Here is a 13,016-nt window from a genome sequence, read left to right on the forward strand (position 1 = left end):
TGAAGTGAGCTGTAGCTCACGAAAGCTTATGCTCAAATACATTTGTTAGTCTCTAAGGTGCCACAAGTACTCCTTTTCTTTTTGCGAATACAGACTAACACAGCTGTTACTCTGAAAGCTGTTGGTGTGTTACATCATCTCCTCCCTTAACAATCCTGTGGCCTGAGCCTGATCAACTGATGCCTCAGGCAGATTGGTAACAGAAATCTGTCACAGTTTTGGTGGAGAATGCGGGCACACTGCTGTTGCGGCGTATGCTGAACACGAATGGTCAAATCTTTGACAAGTCCTTGAAGGACAGGTACTTTTTTAGCCAGTGCTTCCAGGTGGATGCATTTCCCTTTTTTCGCCTGGAAGTCCTGTTTTAAGGCTTGCAATTTGTCCTGGGCATAGGTTTGTGTTGCAGCCTGGTTAGTAATCTGTGCTTTCAGTTGCTTCATTTCCACCAGCTGTCAGGTACACACCTCTTCCTTTTTCCCCAACTCCTCTTTTTGTCCCGACAACATTTGATACTGCAGTCCAAATTAATCCCACAGCTGCCCCAAGGTTTTTACTCTTCTACTTTTCATACAGGTCTAATAAATCCTGCCAAGTATGCATACCCCTCTGAAGCTCCACCATGGAACCCCAGGGATTGTATCCCACTTTGGTGAGAGCCCTCTCCAGCCAGGAGAGGTCCTTACCCCCCCCCTTTGAAAGAGGCAGCAGGGTCCCTTCCCTCTTTGCTGCCTCCCCCATGGCTCGGGCATCAGGTCCACCTGCCTCCCATGATGCCAGCTGACCGGGCACCCGGACTACCGTGTCCGTGCTCCCTAGTGCCCGTACATCCAGCCTCGAACACATCATAGGTGCCATCGGCCATGACTGTGGGACTCCCACGTCGACACCCTTCTGTTTCCTGAACATGCAGTTACAATCCCTTATTGCTTAGTACAACTCTGAAGGTCTTTTAATTACTTGAGATTTCATGTTGCCCATACCGGCACCGGGGCTTACAATGCTCTCCCCCCACCTTTGAGGGGCCAGAGAGAGAGACGCTAAGCCTCCCTCTTTATTACTCGGTCTGATCCCACCGAGGGTGCATACGCTACAACCCTTCCCGTGCTGAGCGAAAAACCCCAATGCTCTCCTCTGCAAGTGCCCCTCTCGGGCTGAGCAAAAAACCCCAAAGCTCTCCTTTTTGTACTCAGTCATACTACGACTGCGGGTGTATGCACTGAGAATTGTGCCTATCGCTTGGAGCGAGGATCTCTAAGTCCTCCTCCTATTGCCCGTTACCTCTACGACCGGGGGTAGACCCACCTGCACCCTTCCCCCGCCAACCAGGGTAGAGAGAGGAATTCTAAACCTCCCTCCAGTTCTTTGTCATGCTACGACTGAGGGTGGGGCTCACCTTTAATTATAAAATCCCCAACATGCAATACTAACAGTGCTGGACAGAGCAAACATGAAATACCAGGGGCAAAGCATCTGGTGTGCTCCGCAGGGCTCCCCCCTCCTGTGGCCTCAGCCTAATCAACTAATGCCTCAGGCAGATTGGTAACAAAAATCTGTCACAATAGCCTGTCTACAATCTACAAAATCATCTAAGATTTTGTTTAAAAACAAAACAAAAAACAAAACCACCAAGTGTGCTTGCCTTTATGGTTATGAACAAAGCCTACAAATGTCAATGAAGTGTGAGCTAATGCAGTATAGTCTCCTGAGACTGCACCTAGCCTGAAACAATGGCTCTGAGAGGTATAAACTCCATAATTTAAACTCATTTAGTTGTTAACTCTTAATCCTAATGGTGATTTAAAAGTCAGTATTACTTATGTCCTTGGTGAACTTTTTAGCAATGTGCACGTTTTTCAATCTTGCTGAGTTTTTTTATTATTTACTTAGGACATTTTTATATGCTGACTTCTCTTATCTCTTATATTTTAATAATTGCATCAGCATGAACTTTATATTTTCATTTCATCTATCTATTCTATATTCCTCATAGATTTAATAGAATCTGTATGTCTGGGATACACAATACTGAGTACTCTAAGATTCTCCAATATTGTAGAAAAACCTTTATTACAGCTCATCTAATTATAACGGTCAGGATTGTTAATGGCTAATGTAAATGTAATAGGGGATAAAGTTAAGGTGTTGTGTGACTTTAATGTCATTTCTTGACTTTTGAATTCTTAACCTCACGACCCTAATGTTTTCTAAACAATTTTTCTTTCAGTATAATACTTTATAATTTGGACATTGTGACTGTGTGAACAATCAATGTGAACTTTTTCAGATTATTAGCAATTCAACCTGCAATATATCATTCAAAAAGTAAGTTTCTCTATTTTTATTGCAAAGTCAGAGAAGTAACTTACAATTTCAATGGTATGAGGCATTCATCTTAATAACAACAATACAGGTATCTTAGAGGCACATCAATGTTTTGCAAATTTGGTTTTATAGCAACAAACTCAATGAAATATCTAAAATTTCAGAATTCATTCCTGCAACCCTTGTTCATTCAAGTAACTCCAACTTTGGAGTGAATGGGACTACTCTCATAAGCCAAAATTGCAGAAATATTGATACATTTCATTTTCATTTAATAGATCCGTTCCTCATATGAGATCTTCAAAAATATGTTGTTCAGAGCAAAAACAGTGCCTCAAACAATTAAATGGATTGTTCGTGGGTTTTTTTTAAATGAGTTGAAGAAATAACTAAATTATTTTAATTGTTCCAAGTTTGCAAAGTCAGTGTTAACTTCAATGTAATTTTATCCTTGCTCTGACTCTCTAAAGCATCAAAAGAAAAGTAAAGGAAAGGCCTTGTTTCTTGTGTTGTTTAACTTTTTCTATGGCTAATTTGTGCACTGTCCTGTCATTTCATGCAACATATTTTCACAGGAAGCTCAGGATGTCAAGTCTATGGACAAAAGAACATCAAAGTGTTTTTAATATACACAAATTTAGAAGATGCAGTGCAGCTTTAACTATGAAGCATGTAGGTGGCCAGATGAGGTTTGGATTCAGATGTTCAAGTCTCAGCTACATGGCTTAAAGTACAGACTAAATTTTCCATGAAATCTGTAAGACTTCAGGTAGACTTGACTTGCACAGCTGTCTGTAAGGGTAAAGTGAGCCCTATTTTCAATAAGACAGGATTTTACCAATCATTCTCAAAAGAATATTTTTTGTGGTCTGGTTTTCATTATAGTAACTTAGTGCAGAACTAATTTAATGCTGTGCTACTATCAGAAAATGACAGCAGAAAGTAAACTTAAATGCCGAGAACAGACCATATGCAATTCACTTTTATTTTTTAATGTCTTCCATAAACACACACAGATTAAATTAGGAAAGCTGGTATAGGTTTTTTGGTTACATGTGGTATTTAGTTAAATACTGAAGGATAAAAATGGAAACCAGGAAGCCCACAAGTTTCAAATTTATTTTGTGGGCCGCTGGGCATCAAAGACAAATTGGATCTTTAAGATTTTCTTTATGGATGAGAAGTTAACCCTAAATTCCTTGCTACAGAAGAAACGTCATGATATGCCAAAGCCCTGCTAAGCAGGGATATTAGCAGCAAGTAGTTACAATGCAGTTTGTCAGTTAATTTAATACATTTAAAAAAAAAGTTTAAATCACTTTTTTCCAAATGTTGTGTAGCAAATCATATTTCAGGTTTCACAAATAAAAGCTATAAAGCTGTCTGCTACTTGATTCGTTGTGACTTCTATTCTCTACAGTAGAGTTCAGAGGCGGATTTACAGTGAAACATAGGGTGCCCTGGCAGGGGCCCCGTGACGACAGGGGGCCCCAGGGCCAGGCAGCTGCGGGGGCAGAAACTTGCTCTTGCCAGCTCTTGGGGCTCCTGCTGCAGGCTCCGCACCCACCGGCAGCCAAGCTCCCTCCTCCCCTGAGCGTGCCGTGTTCCCGCCCCTCACTTCCCAGCTCTTCCGCTTCCGCCAAACAGCTGTTTGCCAGCACTCAGGTTGCCCCAGGAGGGACGGGGAGGAGCGGGGCCACAGCACACTCAGGGGAGGAGGTGGGGGGCGGGGCCTTCGGGAAGGGGGTGGAATTGGGGCAGGGCAGAGCAAAGTTGGGGCCCCCGCACTCCCCCTACACATACCCCCCCTGCCGTGAGCTGCTCAGGACAGGGGGCTGGCTGCACCCCCACTACCGCAGCCCACGCTCCCAGTCCCCTGCCCTGACTCCTGCACGCCCCCCCAGCCCCCTGCCCTCTCTGACTCCTGCACTGCCCCACTCTGAACACCAAATGGGAGCTCCTGCCCCCCCACCACATTCCCATCTGCACCCCTCGCAGCAAATGGGAGCTGCCCCAGATAAGCGCTCCACACCCCAACCTCCTGCCCTAACCCTGAGCCTCCTCCTGCATCTTAACTCATGGCCAGACCCTGCACCCCAACCCCCAGCCCGCTCCTGCACCCTAACTCCCTCCCAGATCCTGCACCCCCAGCCCTGACTCCTACACCCCCAGCCCTCCCTAACTCCTGCACCCCCCACACATCTCCACCTGCACCCCTTGCACCAAATGGAAGCTGCCCCAGGTAAGCGCTCCACATGCCAACCCCCTGTCCCAGCCCTGAGACCCCTTCCGCACCCTAACTCCTGGCCAGACCCTGCACTCCAACCCCCAGCCTGCTCCTGCACCCTAACTCCCTCTCAGACCCTGCACCCCCAGCCCTGAGCCCCCTCCCGCACCCTAAATCCTGGCCAGACCCCACACCCCAATGCTTTTTTACATTTTTTTAAAATAAAGCACTCTTATCCAAAGCGCTTTACAATCATTAGCTAATGGTACGAACAATATTTGGAAAGATCATTAAGTGGTCCGCCGAGACCCTCAGCGATTTTCAAGTGGTCTGTGGAAAAATAAGTTAGACTACAAGAACAATCAAGGTACCTCACTTTATTTTCATTTACTTCCCATTTCTTAAAGGAGGAGGATGAAGAAAAAAAGAATGAAAAACGGGGGCAGGGGAGAGACAAGAGAGAATGTTCTTTTTCTTGGCTGGGTCCCAAGGAGCGGCCCCAAAAATGAAGCTGAGCACAGGGCCCCACTAACTCTAAATCCGCCACTGGTAGAGTCAAATAGTAACAATCATGTCAAAAGACCTAGATCAATCTGGCATAAATTAAAAAAAGGAAGAGGCTTCTTTAAGCCTAAAGTCTACAGTGAAGTGTCTTTAATCTCAAGACCACAGGGTAATGTTCTGGCCACTTGTGACTTTCTGTTGGTAGTGCTCCCAGATATGAAGGTTCAGGTTTTCACTGCTAAAGGAAGGGGGCCATGATAAAGGCACCTAAGTGTTATGGTAATACAAATGTAATATAATAATAATATTTTACCTATTCTTTCAAGCAACATGGGCCACAGAATTAAAGCCAGTGGCTTAAATTCTTACTTTTATTTTTATTTGTAGAGACCGGTTTGCCTTTTTGCTTATAACCAGAATGCATTATTGGAACTACTTTTGTGTTGTAAATGTTGTGATGTGAACTTTTAAGCACAAGCATAACTTCAGAAGTAGAGTGAACACTCTTTAAAGGTTTATTCTGCTTTTCGAGGTGTTGCTGATTCCAGTTGTATCCCCAATCACTGGATCAATAATGCCTCTAGAATTAGAATGAACTTTAAGCCTAAAGTCCGTGCTTGTGCTTAAAAGTTCACATCACAGCATTTACTGTACAGATCCATTATATCCATCCAGTCATTCTATTTATTATGATTGCTCATTGTGCCTTTTAGAGACAGCCCTGAGGCAGCACATAATCCTAGCAGGAGCACCAGCAAGGAACAGGGCCGGATTTACACTTTACACACCCCTAGGCACAGCATCTTCCATGCCCCTCCTCCTCTCCTCCTCCCCCACCTACAGCTGACCTTCATGTTTTCCATAAAAAATTAAACTTTTAACCCACTTTTAACTTTTAGGTGCCCCTAGAACACCAGTGCCTTTAGGCATGTGCCTACTGTGCCTAACTGGAAATCCGGCCCTGGCAAGGACTTGTGACTTGGACATACGTTTTGAGGCACAATTTCTCCAGGGCTTCCTTCTTCCACACTCTTCTGGAATGTGGTGAGTCACACATAGCTAGCTCCACTGGTTGATATTTAGGGAGTGGAATCTCTCATTGCCCTCATCCCAGTTCATCCTTCTGGAAGGAGGTATTGGACACATGGGTGCTGCTCCCCTCACGCATCCTGGAGAAAAAATTTAGGCAGGTCCTAACTGGCTATGCAGGTAAGGGTGGGCCACTTACTACCTTATGCCTCCGCATAACTCTGTAGGACTAGGACATAATCTAGGCATAATCATTTGGTGCCAGATTCTGCCACCCTCGCTCATGTGGAAGGAGCTCTTTAATCCATGAGTTTTACTGAAGTCATTTGAACTACTTGCCACATAAGGTATACTCACTCCATATGAGTAAGTATGATGGAATCTTTCTCTTAGCTCCCACTGTGAACACTTGCAGAGTTTTAACAAAGTGTACTTGGCACATACACAGAGCCAAGTTCAGCTCCCATTCGGTCATGTTGTACCCTTGACATGCAGGCAGAAGTCCTCATAGATTTCACTGGGGATGTCTGCTTAACTGCTGGCATGACATGGCTGACTTGAAAAGGAGCTGAGGACTGAACTGGGGTTACTTGTTAGAATTAGCAAGATGTTTGGGTTGCAGAGATGCTATTGTAGAGTGCGCTGCATTGAATACAGCTGAGCAAAAATTGGCAGCTTTGCTCATCAGAAGTTTGTGCAAACTTTCCCCTTGGTTTTAATCTATATTGGGGTTTACCCAGTTTTTGTTTTCACTTTAAAGTTCAAATCAAAATCTGAAAGCAAAATTCAGTCAAAAATGCCATGTCATGCTGAAGTGCTTCCTGTAGGTTTAGTCAAAACGGGGCTGAGGATTGCAAACCTGGGCTGGGTGTTGAACAAACTCATAATCAGGAAAGCCTTGTATGCTTTTGGGTTTCCTTGCCAATATTTTTCTAAGCTCTAATAGAGAGCAATATATTGTTCATTTATAGAGCAATATGGTCAGAATTTCTCATCTCCCACACCCCTACTTAATTATTTATAACAGATTAAAATTTTTCTTACCTAATATTTTCCCCCTCCTGCAATGTGCATTCACATTCTGTCTTTTTGTTGTAGGCTTGTAAATGTTGACATGCTGGCATGCATGTTGGTTTATTTATTGTTATTATTCTATTGGGGGAAAGGGCATAAAATGTTTTGAAATAAAAACTCTCACTGTGCAAAGAGATTTAATAAGAAAAGTTTAGCCAGATTTAGAGCCTATAACTGCTGACTCTGTTCCTTTCATCCCTTCGCAGCAGTGACAAAGACAATGTATTGGTGTTCAGTTAACAGTAACAAAAGAAACTTTCTGATCCATAAACCTTTTTAGATTTACATATTTGGTTACATCATTCATGTCCCGTCTGTTCAGTGAATCCCACTACTCACCCAATATCTCATCTCATCTTGGAGACTGTCAGACAAATCCCTGAAAATCATATCACGTATATCAAAACAAAATTCTTTAAAAGAATGTTTCAACAATCAGTAGCTAGGGCTACAGGAAATTGTGGATTTGTAATGGCAAAACTAACTGTTACATACTGGATCCTGGGGTACATAATGAAACACTGAAGGGACTTGGACAAGGTAAAAATTAGGGCTGTCAAGCGATTAAAAAAATGAATGGTGTGATTAATTGCACAATTAAACAATAATAGAATACTATTTATATAAATATTTTTGGATGCTTTCCATATTTTCAAATATATTGATTTCAGTTACAACACAGAATACAAAGTGTACAGTGCTCACTTTATATTTATTTGTATTATAAATATTTGCACTATAAAGTAGTATTTTTCAATTCACTTACTACAAGTACTGTAGTGCAATCTCTTTATCATGAAAGCTGAACTTACAAATGTAGGCTCTAAAATTTTATATTGGATTTTTTTGAGTGCAGTTACTTTTTGTACATAATTCTACAAGTCCACTCAGTCCTACTTCTTGTTCAGCCAATCGCTAAGACAAACATGTTTATTTACATTTGCAGGAGATAATGCTGCTTGCTTCTTATTTACAATGTTACCTGAAAGAGAACAGATGTTCGCATGGCACTGTTGTACCCGGCGTTGCAAAATATTTATGTGCCAGATGCGCTAAAGATTCATATGCCCCTTCATGCTTCAACCACTATTCCAGAGGACAGACGTCCAAGTCGATGACAGGTTCTGCTCGATAACGATCCAAAGCAATGCTGACCAATGCATGCTCATTTTCATTACCTGAGTCAGATGCCACCAGCACAAGCTTGATTTTCTTTTTGGGTGGTTTGGGTTCTGTAGTTTCCGCATCAGAATGTTGCTCTTTTAAGACATCTGAAAGCATACTCCACACCCCATCTTGATCTGATTTTTGGAAAGCACTTCATATTCTTAAATCTTGGGTTGAGTGCTGTAGCTATCTTTAGAAATCTCACATTGGTACCTTCTTTGTGTTTTGTGAAATGCTGGGTCATCATCCAAGACTGCTATAACATGAAATATGTGGCAGAATCCTGGTAAAACACAGAGCAGGAGACATACAATTCTCCCCCAAGGACTTCAGTCACAAATTTAATTAACACATTATTTTTTTAACAAGTGTCATCCACATCGAAGCATATCTTCTGTAACGGTGGCCAAAGCATGAAGGGACATACAAAGGTTCAGCATATCTGTCATGTAAATACCTTGCAATGCTGGCAACAAAAGTGCCATGCGAATGTCTGTTCTCGCTTTCAGGTGACGTTGTAAATAAGAAGCAGGAAGCATTATGTCCTGTAAATGTAAACAAACTTGTTTGTCTTAGCGATTGGCTGAACAAGAAGTAGGACTGAGTGAACTTGTAGGCTCTAAAGTTTTACATTGTTTTTTTTGAGGTCAGTTATGTAACAAAAAAACCCCTACATTTGTAAGTTGTGCTTTCACAATAAAGAGAGTTCGTGATGGTACTTGTCTGAGGTGAATTAAAAATACTATTTATTTTGTTTATCATTTTTACAGTGTAAATAATTGTAATAAAAATAATATAAAGTGAGCACTGTAATTTTGTATTCTGTGTTGTCATTGAAATTGATATATTTGAAAATGTAGAAAAACATCCAAAATATGTAATAAATTTCAATTGGTATTCTATTGTTTAACAGTGCGATTAAAACCACAATTAATCGCGATTATTTTTTTTAGTTAATCGTGAATTAACTGAGGTTAATTGACAGCCCTAGTAAAATCCTTTATTTTTAAAAAAATTAATCTCTTACAAATGGTAAACTGCAACCCCAATACAACTCATTTATGCATGTGAATAATTTTATCACCTGAATAGTCACTCTGAATGTTTGTCTGTATTGGAATTTACAATCGTGTTTTCATGTTATGTTAAGGCACGTTATCTACCCCAACTGAAAGTATTACAATATGCCAAGACTTCTTTGTTTTGGCTGGGGGTGGTACCACCTCAAATGTTTATGTGCTTGCCTGTGCTAGGATTTTCAGTCAGTTAAATTTTAATTTCACTTTCTCTATATGATCGTTCTTGTAACTTTGAAATGGCCTTCAGCTATCATTCATGCAAGTAAAGCTCAGTCACGCAAACATTTATAGTAAGTAAACAGAATGAGTGTAAACATAGTCAAAGCAGTTTTAAATTCAAGCAGATGTTGGGTGAACTGTTTTGTGTTTCTGATGCTTTTGGGGGGTTCCCAAGGTGTGAGGGGAAAATTACTATCACCTGCTTTTACACCTCCCAGCAACCACAGACCAGTTCAACTGAATAATCTCTCAAAGAGATGGTTGGCATCATTTTAGGGCATAGGAGGTCTGGGTGGAAAGTAGGAGAAAAAGGAGGTAATTTTAAAGGCAATGACAAGGATACTGAAGACTTCTAGAGAATAAAAATTATTTTTATCTACCCTCATTGTTTTTCTGTAATTGATTCCTTTTCTTTTGTGCACTTGGTTCCTAAATGTAGGTCATATTTTCTTCCAAATGATCTGATATCTGCAAGACTTTTTTTTATTTGAAAGAGCAATGGAATAACTGGCTAATGTTTACCCTGATGCAATTTTTAACCAGGCACATGCACCTGATTAAGTTTTTCTGTACTGAGATTTGTTCTTTAATTGGCTAATGAGGGATAATTCCAGGGAATTTCAATGGTCACTTTAATTGTTTGCCTGAGCAACTAATAGCTAATGGAGCTTCCTGGATGATGCCAAAGAACACATTGTTTAAAATCCCACTGAATTTTATATTAGGAGAATCTTATTGGATGGCTCTGGAGGAATCTGTTTTATGAGAACTTTCATATGAGAAACTTTTGTTTCTGAGAATGAGTTTAGTTTTAGTCAGTACAATTATGAAAGCCAGCAATGTCAATGGAAAAATCCCAAAGGGGATCATTACTGTTTTACACACACAATTTCTGCATGCGTCCATGATATGTCCAAAACGCTCGTTCACATATTTGAGTGCAAAAGAGGGTATGCATACATACAACCGGGATTACTTAATTTCCTTAAAGTTAAGCATGTACTGACATGCTTTGCTGAATGAGAGCCAAAGCGCTCAATGAGAGCACTCAATAAGAACCAGAGGGCAGCACTGAGCTCATACTTCTCAACCACCTTGGGTTTATCATTTTGGACTTTGTGTCCTGTACTATTATGACAGTGTCCTTTTTATACAAGAATTTCATCTCTGTATCCCAATAAGATTTTGTACATCAAAGTGCCTTGGCTTTTTATTTTGGTTGTTGATTTACAAACATTCTCTCAAGCTTTTGTAAGGTTGAGTCATTTTGTGTTTCTCATTTAGCTGTTACAAAGGGATCTTTAAAACAGAAGCAATAATCTGGAGCAGGGTGAGCAAGCGTTAAGCTCCGTCAGCTCCTGTCTTTACATAAGCTTTCATTATTGCCAATTCTCAAGAATTGATCATGAGTTTCTCGGTATATGGTGTCTTTTGTTGGATTGCAAGAGCTCACGGTGCAATGTGTTGGCTAAGAGAGCCGTTGTGGTCCCAGGATGTATAAGCAGAGGCATAAGTGAGGGCATATCAAGGAAGACTAGGGAGGCGGTATTACTTCTGTATAGTGAGGCTCTTCCTGGAAAACTGTGTCCAGTTCTGGTGTCAACCGTTGTTGACAGATTGGAAAGGGTTCTATAAAGAGCTACAGGTATGATCAAGGTCTGGAAAACATGCCTTACAAGGTGAGAGTAAAGAAGCTCAATCTATTTAGGTTAATAAAGAGGAGGCTGAGATGACTTTATCATGGTCTATAAGTACTCACATGGGGTGAAGATTTTGATAGCACGAGGGCTCTACTCTTGTTGACGAAGGTACAAATGAGATTCAGTGGCAGGAAGCTGAAGTTAGGTACATTCAGACTACAAAAAGAGTGTAAATTTTTATTTATTTATTTATTGATTTATTTATTTATTTTACAGAGACAGTAATTTACTATTGGAACAACTTACCTTTAGAATGTGGCGGATTCTCAATCACTTGAAGTCATTAAATCAAGACTAGATGTCTTTCTAAAAGTTACAGTCTACCTCACCCTGAAGTCAGGACTTAATGTAGGAGCTACATTGTGAAATCTCCTGGCCTATGTTATGCAAGAGGTCAGATTAGATTATCATACCAGTCTATTCTGTCTCTAAAAATCTGACTCAGCTTCCATTTGAAGGGGAAAAAAAAGGAAAAAGGAAAAAAAGAGGTTTTCAGCCTTCATGGTTACAAAAAAGTGCTTGAAATCTTGAACACTAAATGCTTGAATCCAAAATTGATTATTTTAAAATCTTTGGGTTTTTTTAAGAAAACCTCATGAATTTTAAATGCCTGTGGTTGGAAATGCAATTAGAGGTCTACTTATCTTTGCTTCTCATCATTGCTACTACTTGTGTGTTATGCAAAGCTGCCATTTCATTTTGTATCGTGAGACTAATACATAATGCCACAGGCAAGAAATGGTTCTTACTAACATTTGTGCGTCTTGCTTAGTCCGTTTCCAGAAACTTATGTTGATAAATCTGCAGAAGTTAAATTTAGGTCATGGTAGGAGGAAAAGTACAGTAAGAATAATTTATCTTAAGATAGAAAGGCCCAGTTCTCCACTCCTTGTTCACTTGCAAAGTACCATTGAAATCACTGTTGCTTACTCAAGTGAGGCCAGAAGCTGCAGGATTGGGCCTCTATGGTAGCTATATTGGAGTTATTCTGTTCAAGGCTGCTATCCAGAGTAGTGATCCACTTGACTTTTTTTTTTTATTGGAAAAAATTGCACAAGTATAATCTCAGCAGTTTATTTCTCAAAATAGCAAAAAAAGAGTTAGACAATATCACTGCTTTCCAATTTTTTTTTTTAAATCAACGTTTCTGAGCAGTGAAACGGGGTGGCTAAGAGACCAAATGTGATTCTTGGAGGTATAAGCAGAAGCATATTGAGTAGGGAAGTGGTATAATGGCATTTGTGAGACCATTACTGGAATATTGTGTCCAGTTCTGCTCTTCATATCAATATCTTCATCAAGCACCTTAAATACATGAATTTTTATTTTACATCTTCATGGTACAAAACAAAATATTGCTCAAAAAATACACTTTTTGGTCCAATTGTAAGCACCCGATAGAACGTCAAATTTAAGTTTCCAGTCTATATTACTACTGCTGCTATATTTTTTTTAAGAAGTCCATTAGAATAGTTCCAGTAATGTCAGCCAAATTGAGAAATTGTTTAGACTGTATTAAGACATCTGCAGGAATCCTCTCACATGATCAGAGCAGATAGTCATATGGTGGAAACAGATAATGAAAGATGGAATTTAAAATGATCACAAAATTAAATTTGCAATGGATTTTAGCATGAGCAAATAATTTTATTTCAAACTTCAAAATTTTTTGATCCCGAACAGGAAAGGCAATAG

The sequence above is a fragment of the Natator depressus genome, chromosome 2 (genome assembly GCF_965152275.1).
Source record: "Natator depressus isolate rNatDep1 chromosome 2, rNatDep2.hap1, whole genome shotgun sequence".
Taxonomy (NCBI): Eukaryota; Metazoa; Chordata; order Testudines; family Cheloniidae; genus Natator; species Natator depressus.